This window comes from Artibeus jamaicensis, unplaced genomic scaffold (genome assembly GCF_021234435.1).
Source record: "Artibeus jamaicensis isolate MK-2021 breed Jamaican fruit bat unplaced genomic scaffold, CSHL_Jam_final contig_511, whole genome shotgun sequence".
In the NCBI taxonomy this organism is placed as follows: Eukaryota; Metazoa; Chordata; class Mammalia; order Chiroptera; family Phyllostomidae; genus Artibeus; species Artibeus jamaicensis.
In genome coordinates, this window is record NW_026521866.1 from 5,754,081 (window position 1) to 5,764,432 (window position 10,352).

General features: G+C 40.6%; 1 non-coding gene across 1 annotated transcript; it reads left to right on the top strand.

Annotated features, from left to right (window-relative positions):
• Positions 1-314: 314 nt before the first annotated feature.
• LOC128627989 (U6 spliceosomal RNA) lies at positions 315-421 on the top strand. The gene has a single exon (XR_008392291.1). It is a non-coding gene; the product is annotated as a U6 spliceosomal RNA (small nuclear RNA).
• The last annotated feature ends 9,931 nt before the right edge of the window (positions 422-10,352 follow it).

The window sequence follows — 10,352 nt, forward strand, 5'->3', positions numbered from 1 at the left end:
GTTTAGTCTTTTTTTTTTTAGATAAGTCTCTTTAACATTTCATATAATAAGGGCTTGGTGATGATGAACTCCTTTAACTTGACCTTATCTGGGAAGTACTTTATCTGTCCTTCCATTCCAAATGATAGGTTTGTTCGATAGAGTAATCTTGGATGTAGGTCCTTGACTTTCATAAATTCAAATATTTCTTTCCGGCACCTTGCCTGTAAAGTTTGTTTGTTTTTTTCTTTTTGAGAAGTCAGCTGATAGTCTTATGGGCATTCCTTTGCAGGTAACTCTCTCTTTTCTTTTTGCTGATTTTAAGATTCTATCCTGTGCTCGCTTTGGCAGCACATATACTAAAACTGGAACAATACAGAGAAGATTAGCATGGCCCCTGCACAAGGATGGTAGGAAAATTCACGAAGTGTTCCATATTTTTAGAAAAAGTCAAACAAATCCAGGAATCACAGAGAGTCCCAATCAAGAGGAACACAAAGAGGCCCACTTCAAGACACATTATCATCAAAATGGCAAAATTCCAACACAAAGAGAGAATCTTAAAGGCACCAAGGGAGAAAAAAGAAGTAACATACAAGGGAGCCCCAATAAGGTTAGCTACTGACATCTCAATGGAAACACTTCAAGCAAGAAGAGAATGGCAAGAAATATTCCAAGTAATGAGAACCAAAGGCCTACAACCAAGGCTACTTTACCTAGCAAGGCTCTCAGTAAAGATAGATAGCCAAATAAAGAGTTCCAAGACAAAAAAAAAAAGTCTAAAAGAATATGCCTCCACCAAACCAGCTCTACAAGAAATACTAAAAGGACTGCTTTGAGGAAAGAAATAAAAAGAGGGAGACAGAGAGGAACACAGGTACAAAAATGGCAATGAATAAGTACCTATCAATAATAACCTTAAACGTAAATGGATTAAATGCTCCAATCAAAAGACACAGAATAGCTGAATGGATAAGAAAGCACGACCCACATATATGCTGCCTACAAGAGACCCACCTCAGGACAAAAGACCATCACAGACTAAAAGCAAAAGGCTGGAAACAAGTTTTCCAAGTAAACAGACAGGAAAAAAAAAAGATGGGGTAGCAATTCTCATATCGGACAAAATAGACTTCATAAAAAGGGCCACAAAGAGAGACCCAGAAGGTCACTTCATTATACTCAAGGGAAGAATCCACCAAGAAGACATTAACATTGTAAATATATATGCACCATACATAGGGGCAACCAAATATATTAAGAAAATCTTAGAGAACTTCTGCCAAGATGGAGGCATAGGTGGAAGCACTGTACCTCCTCCCACAACCAAGTTTAAAAACAACAAAGTATTAGCAACAAAAATGTAACCAGAACCACAGAAAATTGAACTTCACAGAGGTATGACAACTACAAACCCTTCAGCCAAACTGATAAACCTGTGAAGAAGGGAGCGGTGAGACAGACCATGAAGGCCCCAGTGGCAGGAAGTGGCAGAGGGGACTGCCATTGTACCTCTCTGACCCTGCCTCCACCTACAGCATCACAAATCAGCAACCTGGGTAACCCAACCCTGGTGAACAACTAAGGCTCTGCTCCTCATACCTAACAGGCATGAACAGATCAAAACATGGCTCAAGAAGAACTTAGAGCCCCAGGGCCGATAAATCTAAGCGATGAAGAAATAGCCAAACTTTCAGATGCACAGTTCAAAACACTGGTGATCAGGATGCTCACAGAACTGGTTGATTTTAGTCACAAATTAGAGAAACATATGAAGGCTAAACTATTTGAAATGAATGGAAATGCACAGAAAACCAATAGTAACGGAAAGGAAACTGGGACTCAAATCAAAGGAGTGGACCAGAGAGAGGAAAAAAATGACCAAACAGAAAAGAATGTAGAAACAAGAATTCAAAAAAATGAGGAGAGGCTTAAGAACCTCCAGGACATCTTTAAACGTTCCAACATCCAAATTATAGGGGTGCCAGAAGGGGAAGAGGAACAGCCATGAGTGGAACACTTATTTGAACAAATAATAAAGGAGAATTTCCCCAATCTGGCAAAGGAAATAGACTTCCAGGAAATCCAGGAAGCTCAGAGAGTTCCAAAGAAGTTGGACCCAAGAAGGAACATACCAAGGCACATCATCATTATATTAGCCAAGATTAAAATGAAGGAGAGGATTCTAGAAGCAGCAAGAGATAAGGGGACAGTCACCTACAAAGGAGTTCCCATCAGGCTGTCAGCAGATTTCTCAAATGAGACCTTACAGGCAAGAAGGGGCTGGAAAGACATATTCCAAGTCATGAAATCTAAAGACCTACAACCAAGATTGCTCTACCCAGCAAAACTTTCATTTAGAACGGAAGGACAGATAAGGTGCTTCTCAGATAAGACCAAATTCAAGGAGTTCATCATCACCATGCTGTTACAGTTGTTCTATTCCCCCTTTCATTCCCCTCAACCCTACCCCCCCATCCCCACCATTACCCCCCCTTTAGTTTATGTCCATGTGTCTCAAGTTCTTTAGATTCTATATTTCCCATGCTATTCTTGGCCCACCCCCTTCTGTTTTCTATCTACTGTCTATGCTACTTATTTTCTGTATCTTCTCCCCCCTTCTCCTCCACCCACGCCCCTGTTGCTAACCCTCCTTAGATCTTCATTTCTATGTTTCCTCTCCTGAACTAGCTGTCCTTTTAGTTTGCTTTCATTTTAGGTGTGGTTGTTAATAACTGTGAGTTTGTTGTCCTTTCACTGTTCATGTTTCTTTAACTTCTTTTTCTTAGATAAGTCCCTTTAACATTTCATATAATAAGGGCTTGGTGATGATGAACTCCTTGAATTTGATCTTATCTGAGAAGCACTTTATCTGTCCTTCCATTCTAAATGAAAGTTTTGCTGGATAGAGCAATCTTGGATGTAGGTCTTTGGATTTCATGACTTGGAATACCTCTTTCCAGCCCCTTCTTGCCTGTAAGGTCTCTTTTGAGAAATCTGCTGACAGTCTGATGGGGACTCCTTTGTAGGTGACTGTCCCCTTAGCTCTTGCTGCTTCTAGGATTCTCTCCTTCATTTTAATTTTGGCTAATGTAATGATGATGTGCCTTGGTGTGTTCCTTCTTGGGTCCAACTTCTTTGGTACTCTCTGAGCTTCCTGGATTTCCTGGAAGTCTATTTCTTTTGCCAGATTGGGGAAATTCTCCTGTATTATTTGTTCAAATAAGTTTTCCACTGGTGGCTGTTCCTTTCCCCCTTCTGGTACCCCTATAATTTGGATGTTGGAGCTTTTAAAGATGTCCTGGACTTCCGCCAAGATGGAGGCATAGGTGGATGGGCCGTGCCTTCTCACACAACCAAGTTTAGAGACAACTAAATATTAGCAACAGAAAACACAGCCAGAACACGGAAAATTGAACTTTTTGGAAGTCTGTTAATAACAAATTCTTCAGCCTGACCAATAAGGGGCGAAACCAGTGGCTGGTGAGGGGTTGCACAGAAGGTCTCGGTCAGACGGACTCAGGCAAGGAATCCAGATGTACACAATCCAGGCACGGAATCAAGGCGCAGGGTTGGACCTAGTGAGTAACCAGGAGCCACCAGGAGAGCGACCGCGGAGGAGACAGTGGGGAAGTCGTGCTGCTTGTTGACTGTGGTCGCCCATTTGTGCGCGAGCGGACAGGCGAGGGAGTGGGCAGTTGGACCGGGCCTGGCGGGTCCCCGCGGCAAGCAGCTGTGGAGGGCACCGCCATTTCCCTGCTCTGACCACGCCCCCACATACTGCGTCACAACCCAGCGACCTGGGAGTCCAAGGCACCACTTCTCACACTTAAAGGGCCAGAACAGACCAAAAATGTCACAAGATCTCAAAGCCCCACAGCCCATAGATCTAAGTGATGAAGAAATAGCAAAACTCTCAGAGGCACAGTTTAAAACACTGGTCATCAGGATCCTCACAGAACTGGTTGATTATAGCCACAAATTAGACAAATATATGAAGGCAAAACTAATTGAAATGAATGGAATTGCACAGGACACCAATAGCAATGAAAAGGAAACTGGGACTCAAATCAATGGAGTGGACCAGAAGAAAGCAAATAATGGCCAAACAGAAAAGAGTCAAGAAGCAAGAATTCAAAGAAATGAGGAGAGTCTCAGAAACTTCCAGGATATCTTTAAATGCTCCAACATCCGAATTATAGGGGTACCAGAAGGGGGAAAGGAACAGCCACCAGTGGAAAACTTATTTGAACAAATAACAAAGGAGAATTTCCCCAGTCTGGCAAAGGAAATAGACTTCCAGGAAATCCAGGAAGCTCAGAGAGTCCCAAAGAAGTTGGACCCAAGAAGGAACACACCAAGGCACATCATCATTACATTAGCCAAAATTAAAATGAAGGAGAGAATCCTAGAAGCAGCAAGAGCTAAGGGGACAGTCACCTACAAAGGAGTTCCCATCAGACTGTCAGCGGATTTCTCAAAAGAGACCTTACAGGCAAGAAGGGGCTGGAAAGAGGTATTCCAAGTCATGAAATCCAAAGACCTACAACCAAGATTGCTCTATCCAGCAAAACTTTCATTTAGAATGGAAGGACAGATAAAGTGCTTCTCAGATAAGATCAAATTCAAGGAGTTCATCATCACCAAGCCCTTATTATATGAAATGTTAAAGGGACTTATCTAAGAAAAAGCAGTTAAAGGAACATGAACAGTGACAGGACAACAAACTCACAGTTATTAACAACCACACCTAAAATGAAAGCAGACTCAAAGGACAGCTAGATCAGGAGTGGAAACATAGAAATGAAGATCTCAAGGAGGGTTAGCAACAGGGGAGTGGGAGGAGGAGAAGGGGGGAGAAGGTACATAAAATAAGTAGCATAGACAGTAGATAGAAAATAGATGGGGGGGGCAAGAGTAGCATGGGAAATATAGAATCTAAAGAACTTGAGACACATGGTCGTAAACTAAAGGGAGGGTAATGGTGGGGATGGGGGGCAGGGTGAAGGAGAATGAAAGGGGGAATAGAACAACTGTAACAGCATAATCAATAAAAAAATTTTAAAAATTAAAAAAAAAGATGTCCTGGAGGTTCCTAAGACTCTCCTCATTTCTTTGAATTCTTGCTTCTTGACTCTTTTCTGTTTGGCCATTATTTGCTTTCTTCTGGTCCACTCCATTGATTTGAGTCCCAGTTTCCTTTTCATTGCTTTTGGTGTCCTGTGCAATTCCATTCATTTCAATTAGTTTCGCCTTCATATATTTGTCTAATTTGTGGCTATAATCAACCAGTTCTGTGAGGATCCTGATGACCAGTGTTTTAAACTGTGCGTCTGAGAGTTTTGCTATTTCTTCATCACTTAGATCTATGGACTCTGGGGCTTTGAGATCTTCTTGTGACATTTTTGGTCTGTTCTGACCCTTTAAGTGTGAGAAGTGGTGCCTTGGACTCCCAGGTCGCTGGGTTGTGACACTGTATGTGGGGGCGTAGTCAGAGTGGGGAAATGGTGACCCCCTCTGCTGTTTCTCACAGCTGGGTGAGGTTCAGCTCCTTAGGCGGTTCACTTGGGCTGGGCCACTCAGAGTCGCTAGGTTATGATGCTGTATGTGGAGGTGGGGTCAGAGCAGGGAAATGGCGGCGCCCTCCACTGCTGGTTGCAGCAGGGACCCGCCTGGCCCCGGTCCAACCGCCCACTCCCTCACCTGTCCGCCCGCGCACAAATGCACGACCACAGTCAACACGCAGCACTGCTCCGCCGTTGTCTCCCCCACGGTCGCTCGCCTGGTGGCTCACTGGGTGGCTCACTAGGTCCAACCCTGCGCCTGGATTCCTCGCATCTGTATTCAGTGCCTGAGTCCGTCTGACCGAGATCTCCTGTGCAACCCTGCTTCACTAGCCACTGGTTTCGCCCCTTACCAGTCAGGCTGAAGAATTTGTTGTTAACGGACTTCCGAAAAGTTCAATTTTCCGTTTTCTGGCTGTGTTTTCTGTTGCTAATATTTAGTTATCTCTAAACTTGGTTGTGTGAGAAGGCACGGCATATCCACCTATGCCTCCATCTTGGCGGAAGTAATAGAATATATTTTTTAAAAAAAAGAAAATCTTAGAGGACTTCGAGAAAGATATTGACAGCAACACAATTATAGTAGGGGATTTTAACACCCCACTATCAAAAATGGACAGATCTTCCAAACAAAATATCAACAAAGATATTACGGCATTAAACAACACCCTAGATGAAATGGACTTAACTGACATATATAGAGCCCTTCATCCAAAGAAGCTAAATACATAGTTTTTTCAAATGCACATGGAACAGTTTCAAAGATAGACCACATGATAGGACACAAAATAAGCCTCAAAAAATTCAATAATATTGAAATAATACCAAGCATTTTCTCTGACCACAAGGGACTGAAATTGGAAACCAATCCCCCCCAAAAAAACCCAAAGCGCCCAAAATCATGGAGACTGAATCACGTGCTATTAAACAATGAATGGGTCAAGAATGAAATTAGGGAAGAAATCAAAATGTTTCTGGAAACAAATAAAAATGATCTCACAACAACCCAAAACATGGGACACAGCGAAGGCAGTCCTGAGAGGGAAGTTTATAGCGATACAGGCCTACCTAAAGAAGATAGAAACACTTCAAACAAACAACCTAACCCTACACCTGCAAGAACTTGAGAAACAACAACAAAGACAGCCCAGAGCAAGTAGAGGGAAGAAAATAACCAAAATTAGCGCAGAATTAAATGGCATAGACATTAAAACCACAATTCTAAGGATCAATGAATCCAGGAGTCAGTTCTTTGAGAAGATAAACAGATAGACAAGCCTTTAAGTAGGCTCATCAAGTAAAGAAGAGACAAGACACAAGTAAACACAATCAGAAAGGAAAGAGGAGAGATTACAACTGATACCACAGAAATAGAAGGGATTGTTAGAAAGTACTATGAAGAACTGAATGCCAAGAAATTTGAAAACCTAGGGGAATAGGACACATTTCTAGAAAAATACAATCTGCCAAAACTCGGTGAAAAAGAAGCAGAAAATCTAAACACACCAATAACAGCAAAAGAAATTGAAGCAGTCATCAAAAAACTCCCATCACACAAAAGCCCTGGAACAGATGGTTTCACAGGAGAATTGTACAAAGCATTTAAGGAAGAGCTAACCCCTATTCTCCACAGACTATTCCAAAAAATCCAGAAGGATGGAAAACTCCCAATTTTTTTTTATGAAGCCAGCATCATTCTAATTGCAAAAGCAGATAGAGACACAAGAATGAAAGAAAACTTCAGGCCAATATCACTGATGAACATAGACCCTAAAATTCTCAACAAAATATTGGCAAATCGCATCCAGCAATATGTCCAAAAGATCATACACCATGACCAAGTGGGATTCATCCCAGGGATGCAAGGATTGTTCAACATTTGCAAATCAGTAAATGTAATACATCACATAAACAAAAGCAAAGACAAAAACCACATGATCATATCAATAGATGCAGAAAAAGGTTTTGATAATGTACAAAACCCATTTATGATAAAAACACTAAGCAAAGTGGGAATACAGGGAGCATTTCTCAAAATAATAAAGGCCATATATGAAAGACCTATAGTCAACATCATAGTCAATGGGCAAAAAGTAAAAGCTTTTCCACTATAATCAGGAACAAACAAGGATGTCTACTTTCACCACTTCTATTCAATATAGTATTGAAAGTTTTACCCACAGCGATCAGGCAAGAAAAGGAGATAAAAGGCATTCAAATTGGAAAGGAGGAAACAAAACTGTCACTGTTTGTAGATGACATGATAGTGTACATGGAAAATCCTATAGACTCTACCAAAAAACTGCTCGAACTAATTAGTGAATTTGGCAAAACAGCGGTTATATATTCAATATCCAGAAATCAAAGGCATTTTTACATGCTAACATTGAAAAAGCAGAAGCAGAAATCAAGAAAAAAATCCCATTCGATATAGCAAAAAGAAAAATAAAATATCTGGGAATAAACCTAACCAAGGAGGTAAAAGACCTGTATGCAGAAAACTACACAGGACTGAAGAAAGAAATTTGGAAAGACACAAACAAGAGGAAACATATACCATGTTCATGGATTAGAAGAATTAACATCATCAAAATGTCCATACTACCCAAAGCAACATACACATTCAATGCAATACCTATTAAAGTACCAATGGCATATTTCACAGACATAGAACAAACACTTCAAAAAATTATATGGAACCATAAACCAGTTTAAATAGCAGCTGCTCTTTTGAGAAAGAAGAACAAAGTAGGAGGGATCACAATACCTGATATCAAACTGTATTACAAGGCCACTGTAATCTAAACAGCCTGGTACTGGCATAAAAACAGGCACATAGACCAATGGATCAGAACAGAGAGCCCAGAAATCAACCCAACTCTCTACAGTCAATTAATATTTGACAAAGGGGGCAGTAAAATAAAATGGAGTAAAGATAGCCTCTTCAACAAATGGTGTTGGGAGAACTGGACAGCTACATGCAAAAAAATGAAACTTGAGCACAGACTTACACCATACACCATAATAAATTCAAGGTGGATAAAAGACTTAAATATAAGTGGTGACACCATTAAAGTCCTAGAAGAGACCATTGGCAAGAAAATCTCAGATATTTCACGCAGCAACTTCTTTACTGATATGTCCCCTAGAGTAAGGAATGTAAAGGAAAGAATAAACAAATGGAATCTCATCAAAATAAAAAGCTTCTGCATGGCTAAAGAAAACAGTATTAAATTAGCAAGACAACCAACTGTATGGGAAAACATATTTGCCAATGATACCTCAGACAAAGGTTTAATCTCTAAAATATACAAAGAACTTACACGACTCCACTCTAAGAAGACACCCAACCCAATTAGAAAATGGGAAAAGGACTTGAGCAAACACTTCTCCAAGGAGGACGTACAGAACATTCAGAGACACATGAAGAGGTGCTCAATATCATTAGCTATCAGAGAGATGCAAATTAATACCACAATGAGATACCACTTTACACCAGTCAGGATGGCTATCATAAACAAAGCAACAAACAACAAAAGTTGGAGGGGTTGTGGGGAAAAGGGGTCCTTAGTTCACTGTTGGTGGGAGTGCAGACTGGTACAACCATTATGGAAAACAGTATGGAATTTTCTCAGAAAAATAAAAATCGACCTGCCTTTTGACCCAGCAATTCCACTGCTGGGATTATATCCTAAGAATCCTAAAACATCAATTTCAAAGAACCTATGCACCACAATGTTCATAGCAGCACAATTTACAATAGCCAAGAGTTGGAAGCAACCTAGGTGCCCATCAGGAAATGAATGGATCCAAAAATTGTGGTACATATACACAATGGAATTCTATGCTGCAGAGAGAAAGAAGGAGCTACTACCCTTTGCAACAACATGGATGGAACTGGAAAGCATTATGCTGAGTGAAATAAGCCAGGTGCTGAAAGACAAATACCATATGATCTCACCTTTAACAGGAAGGTAAACAACAAAACAAACAAACAAGCGGAAAAACAAAAAACAAAGACACTGAAATAGAGAACAAGGGATAGTTACCAGAGGGGGGAGGGAAGGGAAGTTAGGGGGGAAAAAAGGGAGGGATTTGGAGGAACAAATAGGAAGGACACAGGGACGAGAACTAAGGGGGGTGGAAATGGGAGGGAGGTGGGGAGCAAGGGGTGGGGGAGGCTGGGATGGGAAAAATAGACAAAAAACTGTACTTGAAAAATAACTAAATAAAATTTAAAAAAAATAAAAAATTAAAAAAAAAGATAGCCTCTTCAACAAATGGTGTTGGGAGAACTGGACAGCTACATGCAAAAAAATGAAACTTGAGCACAGACTTACACCAGACACCAAAATAAATTCAAGGTGGATAAAAGACTTAAATATAAGCTGTAACACCATTAAAGTCCTAGAGGAGAACATGGGCAAGATAATCTCAGATATTTCACACAGCAACTTTTTTACTGATATGTCCCCTATAGCAAGGAATATAAAGGAAAGAATAAACAAATGGGATGTCATCAAAACAAAAAGCTTCTGCATGGCTAAAGAAAACAGTATTAAATTAAAAACACAACCAACTGTATGGGAAAACATAATTGCTAATTATACCTCAGACAAAGGTTTAATCTCCAAAATATACAAAGAACTTACACGACTCCACTCTAAGAAGACACCCAACCCAATTAGAAAATGGGAAAAGGACTTGAACAGACACTTCTCCAAGGACATACAGAACATTCAGAGACACATGAAGAGATGCTCAATATCACTAGCTATCAGAGAGATGCAAATTAAAACCACAGTGAGA